Raw genomic sequence first — 15960 nt, 5'->3', positions numbered from 1 at the left:
CTGTGAGTTAAAAAGCAAGTTGCCTACTGAGGCAATGAAAGACTGAAGCACATGACCAAATGCTTAGCATAGCACTGGTATGCAAGTTATGCAATATATGTATCCTAAGCTTCTTAGAGAACTGTATAAATCAGTTTGCTAGGCTCTTTGCTCTCTCCCTGATATTTCTTTAGCAGGCTTTCTGAGATAAGACATGCAAGGTAGAGACAACACAACCTAAACATTTTTGTAGCTGGTGCTTGACTGTACCAGGCTCTGTACTGATAAAACACTCCCCCCCCCCCCAAGAACAGATGTTTTCTTTTTTTCTGAACCCCTCGATGTCTCCTCACAGCTAAGGTCTCGAAAGCAAATTCTGCTGGGGTATGTGACCACCATTGATTGATAATTTAGAGTCCTGGTTCCCAACGTGGAGTACACACTTCACAGGGGGGCAATTTGATTTTTAAGGGGGGATTTGAGAATGGTTTATCAATAGTCATTTTTTTGCACTTCTTATGTATCTAGGGACCTCATATACTGTATATATTGTGACATACAGATTTTTAAAATTAAAAGGCCACAACATCTTGGGACCCACAGGTTGAGATCCACTGGTCTAGAGGAAGGAAAATCGGCTGCCATTCTTGGAGATCTTTGGAGACCAGATAGATGTCATTTGATCTGCTTTCAGTGGGAAGGACTAGATAAGCTGTCTTTGCTTTTTTGCATTTCTTTTACTACATAGATATGTATTTTAATCGTGTCAGAAGCAACTTGAGAACATACTACAAGTCGCTTCTGGTATGAGAGAATTGGCCGTCTACAAAGACATTGCCCAGAGGATGCCCGGATGTGTTGCTGGAAGGCTTCTCTCATGTCCTTGCAAGCTAGAGTTGACACATGGGAGCTCACCCTTTCTTGCGGATTCGAACCAGCAACCTTCAGGTCAGCAATCCAACCTTCAAATCAGCAGTTCAGCTGGCACAAGGGTTCAACCCATTGCACCACTGTGGCTCCTATTATTATTAATCTATTATTAAGCAAGTTATACAAGGGTTGAATGAAAAGTAATGCCTCCACCTTCGTAACTCCTCAACAGAGGGCAGTATTGGTATGCGGCAGGTACTGGCTTATTCAGTAGACTCTCCCCTGCAGTTCCATTTGGTGGAAGCCTTAGCATGAATGGTTGCGTTGTTAAATTGCGAAGACCTGCGCAGACGGTCGATCAATGCGACTTAAGCAACGTGCAGTCATTGAATTCTTGACAGCAGAAAGTGTCACCCCAAAGGAGATTCATCAGAGAATGCAAGCTGTTTATGGTGATTGTGTTGATGTGAGTATTGTGCGTCATTGGGCGAGTAAGTTTAAAGATGTTGAGGTGGGAACATCTGACTTGCGTGACAAGCAAAGAGTTGGATGTCCTGTGACAGCAACCACTGAGTTTCACAAGCAAAAGGTTGACAGATTGATTCAGGACAATCATCGTATCACTCAGAGAGAAATTTCAAGCATAATCGGCATTTCACAAGAACACGTGGGTCACATTATTGCTTTGCTTGGCTATTGGAAGATTTGTGCACGATGGGTACCCAGGATGCTGACGCCTGAAATGAGAGCACACAGACTTGAAATTTGCCAGGAACTCCTCTCGCGTTACGAGAATGAAGGTGACGCCTTTCTCCATTCAATTGTGACAGGAGACGAAACGTGGCTACACTATTATGACCCGGAGACAAAGAGTCAGTCTATGGAATATCGACACAAAGAAAAAGAAATTCAAGACAGCCCTCAGCTGGAAAAATCATGGCAACAATGTTCTGGGATGCAGGTGATGTTATCCATGGTGATTTCCTTGAACGTGGAACAACAATAAATTCAGAGTGTTACATCACAACGCTGTGAACTTTGAAACAATGGCTAACAAGGATCTGAAAGGAAAAGGGAAATGTTTTCCTGCAGCATGGCAATGCCACATACTTCACATGCCACCACAGCAGAACTTCAGAGACTGGATCTCACCACCGTACGGCACCCTCCATATAGTCCAGATTTAGCACCGTCTGACTTCCATCTGTTCTTGATAATGAAAGAAGTTCTGTGGGGACATCATTATGCTTCTGATGAAGATGTTGAGAGAACTGTGAGACGCTGGTTGCGGAAACAGAGTGTCGACTTCTTCCGTGACGGCTTCAGAAAACTTGTTCATTGTTGGCAGAAACCAGTTGTCTGGTGATTATGTGGAAAAGTGAATAGTAGTAGTTGAAGAGCACATTCTAAGGATTATTTCTGCCTTTGATTTATTAAAATATTCCCATCCAAACCCAAGTAACGAAGGTGGAGGCATTACTTTTCATTCAACCCTCATATTTTGTACCAGCAATGGCTTCCTTTTAATTCCCCATATAGTTGAATCTAACCTGAATAGAACATGAGTCGATTTAGGCCCTCCAGAGGATTATATTCAGAGATATAGACTGCGTCTAATCCTAAAAATAGGATACTGGCATCATGACTGATAGTTTTATCTTCTATGAATTTGTCTAATCCCCCTCAAAGCAATCTGAGGTGTTGGTGGCCAGAATCACAAATAATTGCTATCTGATCTTCATTATCTCATGGAAAGGAATCACATATAAGAATCCTTTACAATACAGCAAAAATGTTCAAGAAATCTGCAGTAAGATTTGGTTACAAGATAGGAAATGTAAAATAGCTGGATTCCTAGCAGATGTGCAAATTCCATCTGATGAAGAACCAGTGGCCATTTTATTATTATTTTATTATTATGTTTATTCATAACATAATTTATCTCTCTCGAAGGAGACTCAAAGCGGCTTACATTAAAAGTATGACCACACAATTTAAAATATATAAATATACAAATGTTAAAACAGAATTAAACATAACAGTATTAAAAATTCACAGTTAAAATCCATTAAAACATATTAAAAGCTAAAAACCACAGCACCCCCTCAGTTGATCTTAAAAACCTTTTCAAAACTTGAATCAAAGCTTTATTCTTTTATTTATTTATTTATTTATTTATTTATTTATTGAATCAGAACTTTATTATGGGCTAGCAGTGTCAACAATAACAAAAACAACAGTTTTCTTTATTTGAATTCGAGCCTTCTAAGTACTTCACATAATATTATGGTTATGACAAAAATGGCAGTTGCGGATAGAGCTGAATCAAAGACTAAGAGCACCTACTGACTTGACGGCAAAAGCAATATCTGAACGACATCACCAGCTATTAAAGATTATGCTTGGCACTAATCTGTGTACCACAAGGTAGATCTCAAAACCTTATTCTTTCCATCATCATCATCATCTTCTTCTTTTTCTTTTTTTACAAATTTTTATTTTTTAAAACACAAAAAATAGACATACAAAACATTTACAATTCCCACTACCAACACGAAGATTGTTTTCTTTTTTACATATTCATTTCTTTGTGAGACAATTTCATCATCATCATCATCATAAAAAAGCAGCAGACATTTCCTTCTAAAGTCTAGTGCCAGACACATCAAAACCAATTAAATTTCACTGAGCTGGTTAGTTCCAAAGCCAAAGTGTCTGAAGGTTTTCTTCTCCAGCATGCCAGCACATCACATTAATCAAACTTATCTGAAGAAAGTCTATGTAACAAAGAATTATACGTAATCTGGCCATTTGGGGTCCGGAACCCAAATGAGTTTCCTTCATATAGGGACAGCACTCATCTTAAACGATGACATTAGTGATTTGATTAAGAATGTGGTTTTACTAGAAAGGTGAGTTTGGATTGGCTGGGGACTAATCCATGGCAGAAATCCTAAATTAGCTGTCTGCCTGCTGAGCGTATTAGGATATTGCATAAATCTTTAAACTACTTGTGCTGCTCATATGCTATTCTACATGTTAATTAATCTCATGTAAATCAGCCATGGAGCGGTCTGTGGTGGGAGAATGGTAAAGACAGGCAAATCCTACTTTTTGGTTTGTGGTTTTATATACACTGCACAATCCCGAGAGTTATTTTATTACAATATCCATGTTTTGAAGGACAGAGCGGTGGTAACCCTACAGCTCTACAATCCCTTCCCACTGGGGCACAGAAGTAGAAATCCAAATTACCTAGTGGGCTAGTGGTTTGCCCTCCCCAGTGTAGAGAGCTTCAACAAACATGTGGCCATATCTATAAGTTCATTTCTTTGAATCATCATCCGCTTTTTGTTCTTCTTGCTATCTATGATACATTGCAGGTAGAATTTTGTTATAATGACCTCTTGAGATCTGATGGGCATACATTTATCTCTTTAGAGTAGACAGCTGGACTAAATGATTGTGACATCAGTTCACTTTACACTGATCTGAGCAATGATTTTAAAATGTGCCCCCCCCCAAATTACAGTAATTTTTGTGCACTGATATGTTCCATTTTACAGAAAACCAATGGGTTTATTCTAAGTAAACCCAGTCCAACCAAATGGTCCTTTGCTCCTTCCTATATTGTACAAAAAGTTCCCACTCAATTTTTCACTGGAGGATAATGGGAATGTTAACATTGCCCATTATATCTGTATAGTATTATTGACTTACTTTTCAAAAATGTGATTTAGACTTGCTTCTAAGCTGCCGGACCACAAGGAGAGCCAATGTTGAGACAGGCAAAACACATGGAAACACTTTCAATAGCATGGCAAACACAAACACTGAAACTTTTATAAAAGTTTCATTTTGCAGCTGTTTTGCCATTTGTATTATTACTATTCCTACTGCTACTGTTGCTAACTACTTTAAAGATTCAACTAAAACCTGGTATGGATTTGCCACCCCATCAACATGAAAGCCATTAACTACCACTTCTCTTATCTTGTTGCTCTCCTGAAAAGGATCTGTGGTATAGATCCAGTGATTTTATTGTTCAGATGTGACCAAAATCTAACATAATTCAGAGCGTGGAAGGAAGTATCATGTAAAGCAGTCATCTCTTTGCACAAAAACAGGAGTTTTACATTTTTCAAATGCTGTGCTAGTAGATAAAGAAATTGAAATTATTTCTCATCTCTGTTTTTCCTAAAGATATTTTATAAAGCAACTGATGAATGCATATATGTTTTATGTGTGCCTCCTTTCCCCAGCCTTATATAGTTGATGGTTTGCTTTTGAACAAAGCTTTTTCCATATACTGGTCAGTTACAAGACCACTGAGTGAATATGTACATATATTTGTCCCTTGCATGTATAATTTAAAAATATTTGGGTCAGTTCCTGATTAGGTCCTCTTTGCAGTCTCTTCTGCCTTGAGTGTCTTAAGAGATTCTAATTAGGAGCAGAGAAAGAAACTTGAGGAAGAAACTTGAGCAAAGGAAGAAACAGTAAAATAATAATAATATAATAATAACTTTATTTTTATACCCCGCCCCATCTCCACGAAGGGACTCGGGGCGGCTTACATGGGCCTTGCCCAGCACAACAATATAACAACAGCAACAAAACAATAAAACAAATATCCCAACAATAAAACATCAGCATCAATAAAACAGTCATAAAAATCAACATACAGAATAAAATGTTAAAAACAGGAGACTAATACACGGATCTGGGCCAAAGTGCAGAATATTTCAAAATGGGGAGAGGTAGTTTCACAGCTAAAATAGTCAATAAAGTGCAATATAATAATGGCAAAGCATCATCGATGGAGCTATTGTTGGAGCTTTGCCCTTCTCCTTTGCTCAAGTCATATAAAAATAAATAAAAAAGAATGTTGGCTGTGAGCTAAATGAAATAATTCAACTTTGTGGCTGAAATAGTTGATAATGCTTTGAGGTCATAAGTCTTTCTCTACAAATTTATTATCAGGTGTGGTGGTGGTAGTTCATAAGGTGAAATTTCATCTGCAAAAGTAAGGCTAGAATTTTGCTTTGATTTGAGCTGACTACTCTCTCTGCCTATCTCTCGATGACTAATGCTTAGCTTCGAGGGCAACTTGCCCATTTGACTTTTTCATCTACAGGGAACAGAGGAAGATTTTCCTTGTATAGCTTTGCCTCAAGCCACTTGCTTCTCTGGTTTAGAGAAGTATTGGATTACAAAAAGATTGTTGTCAAGTGCAATTATTTCAGCAGAACTGGTTAAAAGATATAAGCTGTCAAGGCTACATATTCGCAACCTCCATAGAAACTGTCTCCCTAGTATCTCCCTAGATGTGGGATCTAAAATAAAGTACATTTGAAATGAAACTTATTTTGAGTGAAAAAGACCAAACATTGAGCATCCAGTGATGGATGACCTAGCTAGACATGCTGTATGTTGTGCAAGATCCTAAACCGCATATGCTTCTGCTGATTTGTTCTGGCTCTAAAGAGGAGCCACTATTGGTTTTACTCTTCCCATATCTGTCATTAGGAATTCTGCATAGCCAAATCAATGTAGAGAAAGATGCATGCAATAAAGTGCATGTGCTCAATGTCAAAACATATTTAAATATATTTTTCACACATAAATGTGTTGTGAATGTGGACAATCTAAAAATAAGAAAAAAGAGAACATAGTTTTTCATCGTATTTATACATGGGAATTTACAGTTAGATGCAAATGTAGACATTTCTACATATTAAATAGAAATACATACTGTAAAACTCATCATAGTGGAAGGATTCTGAGCTGACTTGTATAGCTGCTCAGTCTGGTGTCTGAATGTTAATTTTCCATTTACGATCCTTCGTAATGCTCTTGAATGGAGGATTGTCCTGTCGGCAGTAAAATACATAGCTGCCTTGACCATGAAAATGTGAATTGGAGTATGACTTAAATATACCTTAGTCATGTAGTGTCATAGCTGAAGACAAAATAACAAACTTACTTTATTAATATAATTTCCTAGTGTGCAAATAGACACACTCCTTGTTTAAAAAATGCAAATTGATTTGCCAACTCCAGCTCTAAAATGAGGTTGCAGTAGAAATAGAATGTTAATGGGAAATGGATAACACAGTGTGAATAGATCAATGGGAATGTAAAGGAAGACAAATTGTATTTAACTTTCCTTTCTCCCCAGCTAATCACCATTTCCCTTATGTTTAGCCAATAAAAAAATAAATTCACATTAATAACAATTAATCCAGAATGCTCCACGATGAATTGGAGGTTAGGGTGGGGAAGAAAATATGCAGAAGCCTCTGTATGATCAATATTTCTAGAGTGCAGAGAAATTTAAATTTTACACACCAGCTAACTTTGTGCTTAAGTTGTACAATAAACAAATTGCATGTACAGGTGAGAATGTGAAGTAAATAACAGAATATGAGGGAACAGAAACGTTAAAAACTATGTAAATAAATATGTGTGTGGAACAGCAGACTTGAAGTTATCTGCACTTAATACAATTTGTGGTTTCACTCCGTGAGACATTCTTACACTCCATTTGAATTGTGACCTTTCCTATCCCTAAGGAATGAAAATCTGCTGCTATAAGATAAGAGCAATGATTAGAGAAATTTAAGGCTTTGAATATTTGCTGATGCTAGTTAAAATGGTATCATAAAATTTGTGGAATGCACAGTCAATTATACTAGATATGGTGATTATTAAGTCCCCATTAGCTTTTTGAGAAAAATATTACTCCTACTGCCCTCACAACATAAAAATGACTATTTCTTCTAGTTTTGGTGTAACTGTTCTCTACAGAACTGGTACATTATAGAAATTAATAATAATGAATTATTTGTAGTCTTTTAAGACACACCCTTAGCCTTTTAAAATAAAGTAAATCCCTGCAACATAACCCCACTGTTCTTGTATCACAATTCAAATTATAAAACTAGAGAGAGAACCTACATAAGCAAACTGCATTTACTCATGTGCAGCTGAATTAACTGGTTCAGTTTCCAGATGGTAAAATGGATTGCTGCACTTCAAATTTTAGGGGATAACTCTAGATCACATTTCTGAATGTTCCTCCGTATAGTATGTCTCTAAAAAATGAAGTCTAGCATACTACATAGAAAGAGTTTAACCTACAGCTTTCCCAATTGTGTTGAGCTGTTGTTTATTTTAAACTAGCTTAGATACCTGGCAATGCCCAGGTTAGAGATTTTGTAAGGATAAACATTAGAAGTAGTCATTGTTTTGTTTTTGGTTTATGAATGGACCCATTAGAAAAATGAATAAGGGGGTGGATAAACTACAACTCCCAACGTTGTGGGTCACTTTTCCCCAAACCCTACCATTATTCTAAATTGGGAATGTTGGGTATGTGTGCCAAGTTTGGTCCAGATCCATGTTCAGTTGGGTTCACAGTGCTGTCTGTATGTGGGTGAACTGTAACTCCCATTGTCCAGGATCAATGCCCCCATGCCCCACCAGAACCTAAAGTTGGTCATGTTGGGTATGTGTGCCATGTTAAGTCCAGATTCAGTCACCGCATTCTCTGGGGTGAACTTTTAACTCCCAGCATCCAAGGTCAATCCCCCCCTCCACTCCTCCAGTATTTTCAGTTGGGCATGAGGGGTCTATGTGCCACGTTTGGTCCAGATCCATTGTCAGTGGTAGCCCCGGGGCTCTTTGGATGTGGGAACCGTCTTGGAAATCACATACAAATGTACATATATACATGCATGGATACATACATATTTGTATAGATAGATTGCAGGAATATTTGATCTATAGGATTACTAAAAATTGAGATCCTCCTCATATGCAAACCTATTATTTGAAAGAAGGCAGTTAAACCTGAACTTAATCTTCAGCCACTTAACTCTGGAGTATATGTAAACCTGTTTAAAATCTTGGAAAGGGATGTTGTCAAGGTGATGCATGCCATATGCCAGCAAATATGGAAAACACAAGATTGGCCATCAGATTGGAAAAAATCAATTAATATCCCCATACCAAAAAAGGGAAATGCTAAAGAATGCTCAAACTTCCGTACAGTGGCTCTTATTTCCCATGCCAGTAAGGTAATGCTCAAGATCCTGCAAGGCAGACTCCAGCAATACATAGAGTGAGAGTTGCCAGATGACCAAGCTGAGTTCAGAAAAGGCAGAGGAACCAGAGACCAAATTGCCAATATCCGCTGGATAATGGAGGAAGCCAGGGAGTTTCAGAAAAACATCTACTTCTGCTTTATTGACTACTCTAAAGCCTTCGACTGTGTGGATCATAATAAACTATGGCATGTTCTTGGTGGTATGGGGATACCAAGTCACCTTGTCTGTCTCCTGAGAAATCTGTATAAAGACCAAGTAGCCACAGTAAGAACAGATCATGGAACAACAGACTGGTTCAAGATTGGGAAAGGAGTACGGCAGGGCTGCATACTTTCACCCTCCCTATTCAACTTGTACGCAGAACACATCATGCGACATGGGGGCTTGAGGAATCCAAGGCCGGAGTTAAAATTGCTGGAAGAAACATTAACAACCTTAGGTATGCAGATGATACCACTCTGATGGCCGAAAGTGAGGAGGAGCTGAGGAGCCTTATCACCAAGGTGAAAGAAGAAAGTGCAGAAGCTGGGTTGCAGTTAAATGTCAAGAAAACCAAGATCATGGCAACTACACCTATTGATAACTGGCAAATAGAGGGAGAAAACGTGGAGGCAGTGACAGACTTTATATTTCTAGGTGCGAAGATCACTGCAGATGCAGACTGCAGCCAGGAAATCAGAAGGCGTTTACTTCTTGGGAGGAGAGCCATGGCCAACCTTGACAAAATAGTGAAGAGCAGAGACATCACACTGGCAACAAAGGTTCGCATAGTCAAAGCAATGGTATTCCCCATAATAACCTATGGATGCGAGAGCTGGACCATAAGGAAGGCTGAGCGAAGGAAGCTAGACGCTTTTGAACTCTGGTGCTGGAGGAAAATCCTGAGAGTGCCTTGGACTGCAAGAAGATCCAACCAGTCCATCCTCCAGGAAATAATGCCCGGCTGCTCACTGGAGGAAAGGATATTAGAGGCAAAGCTGAAGTATTTTGGCCACATCATGAGGAGACAGGAAAGCTTGGAAAAGATCACGATGCTGGGGAAAATGGAAGGAAAAAGGAAGAGAGGCCGACCAAGGCCAAGATGGATGGACGGTATCCTTGAAGTGACTGGGTTGACGTTGATGAAACTGGGGGCGGTGACGGCCGACAGGGAGCTCTGGCGTGGACTGTTCCATGAGGTCACGAAGAGTCGGAGACGACTAAACGACTGAGCAGCAGCAGCATATGTAAACCAAGCCTCTGGTACATTCATTAAACCAAATATTGAGAGGAAAAACAAAACTTAAAAACAAGGATTCTCTTTCTGCCTACATTATAGTCATTACCACCCTGAGTCCCCACCCCCACCCCCAGGGGTGAGAAGAATGGGATATAAATGTATGAAATAAATAATAAATAATAAATTACCTCCACAAGTTAAAACATTATCCTAGGCTGTTTACAGTCAATCCTATACATGACTACTCGGAAGTAAGCCCCAATCAATGAATTCAATGAGATGTGTATTCAAGTAGATGTGTATACCCTGTTTCCCCGAAAATAAGACATCCCCGAAAAATAAGACCTAGTAGAAGTTTTGCTGAATTGCTAAATATAAGGCCTCCCCCAAAAGTAAGACCTAGCAAAGTTTTTGTTTGGAAGCATGCCCAGCGCCTGACAAACAGAACACCAGAGCATGCAGGATCGGTAAATGTACATACCAGTTGTACATGGAAATAATGGTAGTAACAAGAAATTCTTTATAGGATTCACAGTTTGTCTGGTTATGTTGGTTTGTGGTGACAACTACTGTACAGTATATAATAAATGTTCATTTTTTGTTCAACAATAAATGTGAATTCTTCTTCATAGAAAAATAAGACATCCCCTGAAAATAAGACCTAGCACATCTTTGGGAGCAAAAATTAATATAAGACATTGTCTTATTTTCGGGGAAACACGGTAGCTCATCATACTACTACCTTTCTGCAATGATGGGGTTTTGTGTTTCTGTGAGGTTATGCTGATAGGAGTAGTAGGGCTTGTAAGGTCTCAAATATCAGATAGGCATTAATGGGGAGCCAGGAATATGTGCCAAGAATTTAATGAGCAGCCATTAAAAGACAATAGGCTAGCTACTGTCACAAAATAATGCAGAGAAGCAGAAAGACTTCCATTTGATAAGGGGTTCAAGTAAGGTTGCATTAAGTCACCCACTCTTATTTGACTTGTACACTAAACATATCTTACAAAAAGCAGGATTAGACTCAGAGGATGGAGGCATGAAAATGTGAGAAAGGGACATGAATAATTTAAGATATGCAAATAACGTCATACTACTAGAAGAAAATAGCAAAGATCTGGAACAATTAATAGAGAAAGTCAAGGAAGACAGGGCAAAGGCAGGTTTATAGCTGAACATTAAGAAAACAGAAATAAAAACCACAAAGGATTTACGTAATTTACATAACTTTAAAGTAGATGATTAAGATATTGAAATAATACAGAATTTCCCATATCTTGACTCAGTCATTAATCAGAAAGTCATGCTGGAAGTTGTTTTATTGTATTGCATGTTACCGCCACGTGTTATTTATGTCGTGAACCAGCTGGACAGCTGTGTTATTGGGTAGCCTTTATAAATGCTACAAATAAATAAATAAAGGTTCTTAGCAGATGACACAGCAGCTGAGCAAATGTAGTTGCACGTGAAATCAAAACAATCCAGCTGACTTCAACATATGCCCTAGAGCTTTAGGACAGGATGGAAGAAAGCTTATAAAGCAAATGATACCCCACTCTCCTGCTGGTCATCCTGCTGTGAATGCTCAGTGACCTTAAGGTTGTTCAAACATCAGGTGATCAGGACACTTGTTTTGTACAAAACATCTACTAGTATTACATGAATCCTGTAGATGCCAGAAAGCTATGTGTAATCTTGAAATGGTGTGTCAGCCAAAGGACAGAGTGACAGCTTACTTCTTCCTGTCCTTCCTTCTTTTGTGCTTATTGACATGCAGCTGATATGAAATCAGGAAGTGATTATCAGCACAGCTGGAAGAGGTAACTGGCTGCCTTCAAAGAGAAAAAGTCAATAAATGAATTAATAGCTACATATCTTCTGAGGTTTCTTGTAATAGAGGAAGAACAAAATATAGACAGAGCAATTTCCTTAAGTTCCTTCCAAAATCAAACAAAGAGTTTAGATTTGACTCAGGCTGTCACTCACAAAGAAGAAATGTCTGACTCAAGAGACGTATATGTTGTTTCAGTTAAATATCCTCCTACTACTATAGGCGAGTATAATTATCTTCCAAGGATAGAGTCTTGGCAGTGGGTCCGTAAATGATTGTACCAAAGTTGAAAGCAAAGCCTGCCAGGTTACATATTTGGAATATTGAAGAATCTATAAATTGGGTGTTGAACTGGCACAAATTTCATGAGCTTTGTTGAATATGTCATTCACTACTAGGTTGTAGCCCCCGGCACAATGGGTTAAACCCTTGTGCTGGCAGGACTGCTGACTGACAGGTCGGCGGTTCGAATCCAGGGAGAGCAGGTGAGCTCGCTCTGTCAGCTCCAGCTCCCCATGTGGGGACATGAGAGAAGCCTCCCACAAGGATGGTAAAACATCAAATAGCTGGGTGTCCCCTGGGCAATATCCTTGCAGACAGCCAATTCTCTCACACCAGAAGCGACTTGCAGTTTCTCAAGTTGCTTCTGACATGAAAAAAACAAACCAACTACTAGGTTAGAATGAGAAGGAAAACAGTTTAAAGGAAGAATAAGGTAAAGGTAAAGGTTTTCCCCTGACATTAAGTCTAGTTGTGCCCGAATCTGGGGGTTGGTGCTCATCTCCATTTCTAAGCCGAAGAGCTGGCATTGTCCATAGACATCTCCTAGGGCGTGTGGCTGACATGACTGTATGAAGCACCGTTACCTTCCCGCCGAAGCAGTACCTATCGATCTACTCACATTTGCATGTTTTCAAACTGCTAGGTTGGCAGAAGCTGGGGCTAACAGCGGCAGCTCACCCCGCTCTCCAGATTTTTTTTTTGATTTTTTTTAAAAAATATTATTATTATTATTATTATTATTATTATTATTATTATTATTATTTCTTCATACAGATAACAAAACAATACACTGCAAACCTTTGCCATCTAAATGATAACACAAAAACTGATTACAAACTTTATGGCTGGGATGCAGGTTCCAATTGTGATTCCCTTTTCCATATATCTTAATTAATTACCCCTTTAAACCCCGCATCCCACCCACCCTTACCACCCTCTTCCAACCCCCCTCTCACCCCCATCTGGGTTGCTTGAATCAATACATTGATTTAATTGTCTGGAAGGCCTGATTTAAAGTTTTGTACCTATCTTTTCCTTCCGTTTTGTCGATTAAACAAGACCATTTCCTATGCCAATCTTGTCTTGACTGAATATTCAAATATTTATTTTTCTTTTCATGGATGAAATCATTAATTAAATATTCAGAGAGATACAACCACCAGGTTTTCAGGTCCCACTTTGTTTTATCTTTCCACCCTCTGGCAATTGTGGCATGAATAGCGGCTATCATAAATTTTAATATATCTGACCATTGGTTGTTCCCCTCCTTTACCTCTATGTTAAGGGACAAAAATCGAGCTTTATCCCAATATAACCTTTGCTCTATTATTTCCTCTATTACTGCTCTAACAGTATTATAGTATTTTTGGATTTCAGAGCAGTCCCACCACATGTGGGAAAAGGTACCAATTTCCCTGCATTTATGCCAGCATTTGTTAGAAATGTTTTTCATAATGTGAGCCAATTGATAAGGGGTCCTGTACCATTTTGAGATTATTTTCTTTTGTCTTCCTTTTATTTTTATGTGTTTAATTTTTTGGGTTTTATCGATCCAGGAGTTTATTAAGTGTTCATTGAAGTTTATATCCTGTTTCCAGGCCTCTACTAAAGTATGTTTTGTATTATAGGATAAGGCTATTAATTCCTTATATATTTCCCCTATAATGCCTTTCTCTTTTTCTATTTTCCAGCCAATTATTCTATCCATTGGGGCATCTAGTGTTTCTTTCTTTTTTATTTCATGTGCTCTTTGTGACAGGCCTACCCAAGCTAACCAATACTTTAAACCGCATTTGTCCTTTATCTTATCCCATTTTTTAATATCTCCATTAGGTTCCAAGAGGTCTCCTTATTTACTCCATTCTCTTTCAGGGACCTGACTAAGTTCTTAAATGTTTTATCTTTGTTTTCCAGGGTTTCTAGCGGAAAGGGATCTATTTTATTTATTTGTAATTTATTTTGCCATCTTTTCCAAACCTGCGGTGTTGAGAGAAGGGGGCCATCTCTTAACTTTTTAAGCTCTTTTTTATCAATTTTTTCTCCCATAAATGAGCCCTTTTTCCAATCATTTAATTCTTTCTCTAGTTTCACCCATTTTTTTCGCTTTCCAGTTCCAGTTCTATTAATTTAGCAATATGGCATGCCTCATAATACAACTCCAGGGATGGGGCTCCCCGCTCTCCAGATTTGAACCGCTGACCTTTCGATCAGCAAGTTCAGCAGCTCAGCGGTTTAACCCGCTGCACCACAGGAAGAATAGACCATAGGAAATAAACTAAATCTTAGATTTCGGTAGCACAATATTTACAACTACTGTGGATTCTATTTACCAGGCTTACCTGAATTAATCTAATTAGCATAATACAGATAGCTCAGCTTCATAAAGATGCTGTTCCTTTAGGATAGAGAAAATCTGGTTCCAGCCAGTTCTGTGGCATCCTACTTACTTGTATGCCTATTTAGGACTGTGCTGCAAATCTGCAGATTGTAAATGCTGTCATCAAAGCCTATGTTTCATTTCAACCTTTACCAATCATTAGATGCACTATGCAAGGTGTAGCTGCTTGCATTATGCTGAGTGTTTACTTGGATTTGAGGTTGGGATATGAGAAGAATTTTTCAAATGTTCATGTTTTGGGTTAACATGGAGTGTGTGATCTGGTGCTTTAATGTCCTTGCTTTGAGTGATATATTTCCCACAAACCTTTACTTTATACTAAAGTATTTTTCCTAATTTCTAAACTTTGTGAATCAGTACGGAATTAACTGTCTTGCTGTCATATTGGTGCCAGAGAAAGGAGGACCTACATTGGCAGTGATGACCTATGCTGGACCCAGAGGCTTATGTGAAACAACAATGAAAACAACAAAAGGGACAGCTTTCAAAGTCATGCAGTTATTTTTGATGAAGGACATTTTTAAATTACAACACTGTTTGCCAGTGACTGTTACTAAGTGGATGGTGATACGGGACATAACAATTTCAGTGAGAGTTCATATATAAATGATATACCATTTCATTCTACTCTGTTATGGTAGTATGATTTAACATTAACTGCAATGGTTCCATCCTTTGGAATCCCGAGGTTTGAGTTTAGGGAGGAGAGTAAAAAATACATGTAATAATAATAATAATAATAATAATAATAATAATAATAATAATAAATACAGGAAAATAATAAATGTAATAATAAATAGAGTAAAATAATAATAAATAATAAATGCAATAATAATAATAATATCAGAGTGAAATAATAAATATAATAATGATAATAATAATAATAATAGAGTAAAATAAATGTAATGGTAGCAACAATAATAGAGAAAAATAATAAATGTAATAATACAAATAACAATAGAGAAAAATAATAAATGTACCATATATTCTCAAGTATAAGCTGACCCAAATATAAGCCAACCAGGATCCTCACCCGAGTATAAGCCGGGGGGGGGGGGGGGTCAGTCTTTTAAAAAAAAGGGCTGATAACTAGGTTTATACTCGAGTATATACAGTAAATAATGTACATGTTCTGACTTACAAGCAAATTCAGCTTAAGAACAAACCTATAGAACTGCCCCATAATAATATGAATCTTCAAATAGAACAGTGATGTAAAAATAAAGCAATCACCTAGATCTAAGAATACAATAAATTTACTAGTTTA

General features: G+C 38.0%; 1 protein-coding gene across 2 annotated transcripts in view; it reads left to right on the top strand.

Annotated features, from left to right (window-relative positions):
• The window catches only part of tmem108 (transmembrane protein 108), a 267480-nt gene that overhangs the window by 160947 nt on the left and 90573 nt on the right, over nucleotides 1–15960 (top strand). The gene's annotated exons all lie outside the window — the stretch shown is intronic.

The sequence above is a fragment of the Anolis carolinensis genome, chromosome 6 (genome assembly GCF_035594765.1).
Source record: "Anolis carolinensis isolate JA03-04 chromosome 6, rAnoCar3.1.pri, whole genome shotgun sequence".
NCBI classification, from domain to species: domain Eukaryota; kingdom Metazoa; phylum Chordata; class Lepidosauria; order Squamata; family Dactyloidae; genus Anolis; species Anolis carolinensis.
The sequence above is the reverse complement of the archived record's forward strand: the minus strand, read 5'-3'. Positions and strand labels throughout refer to the sequence as shown.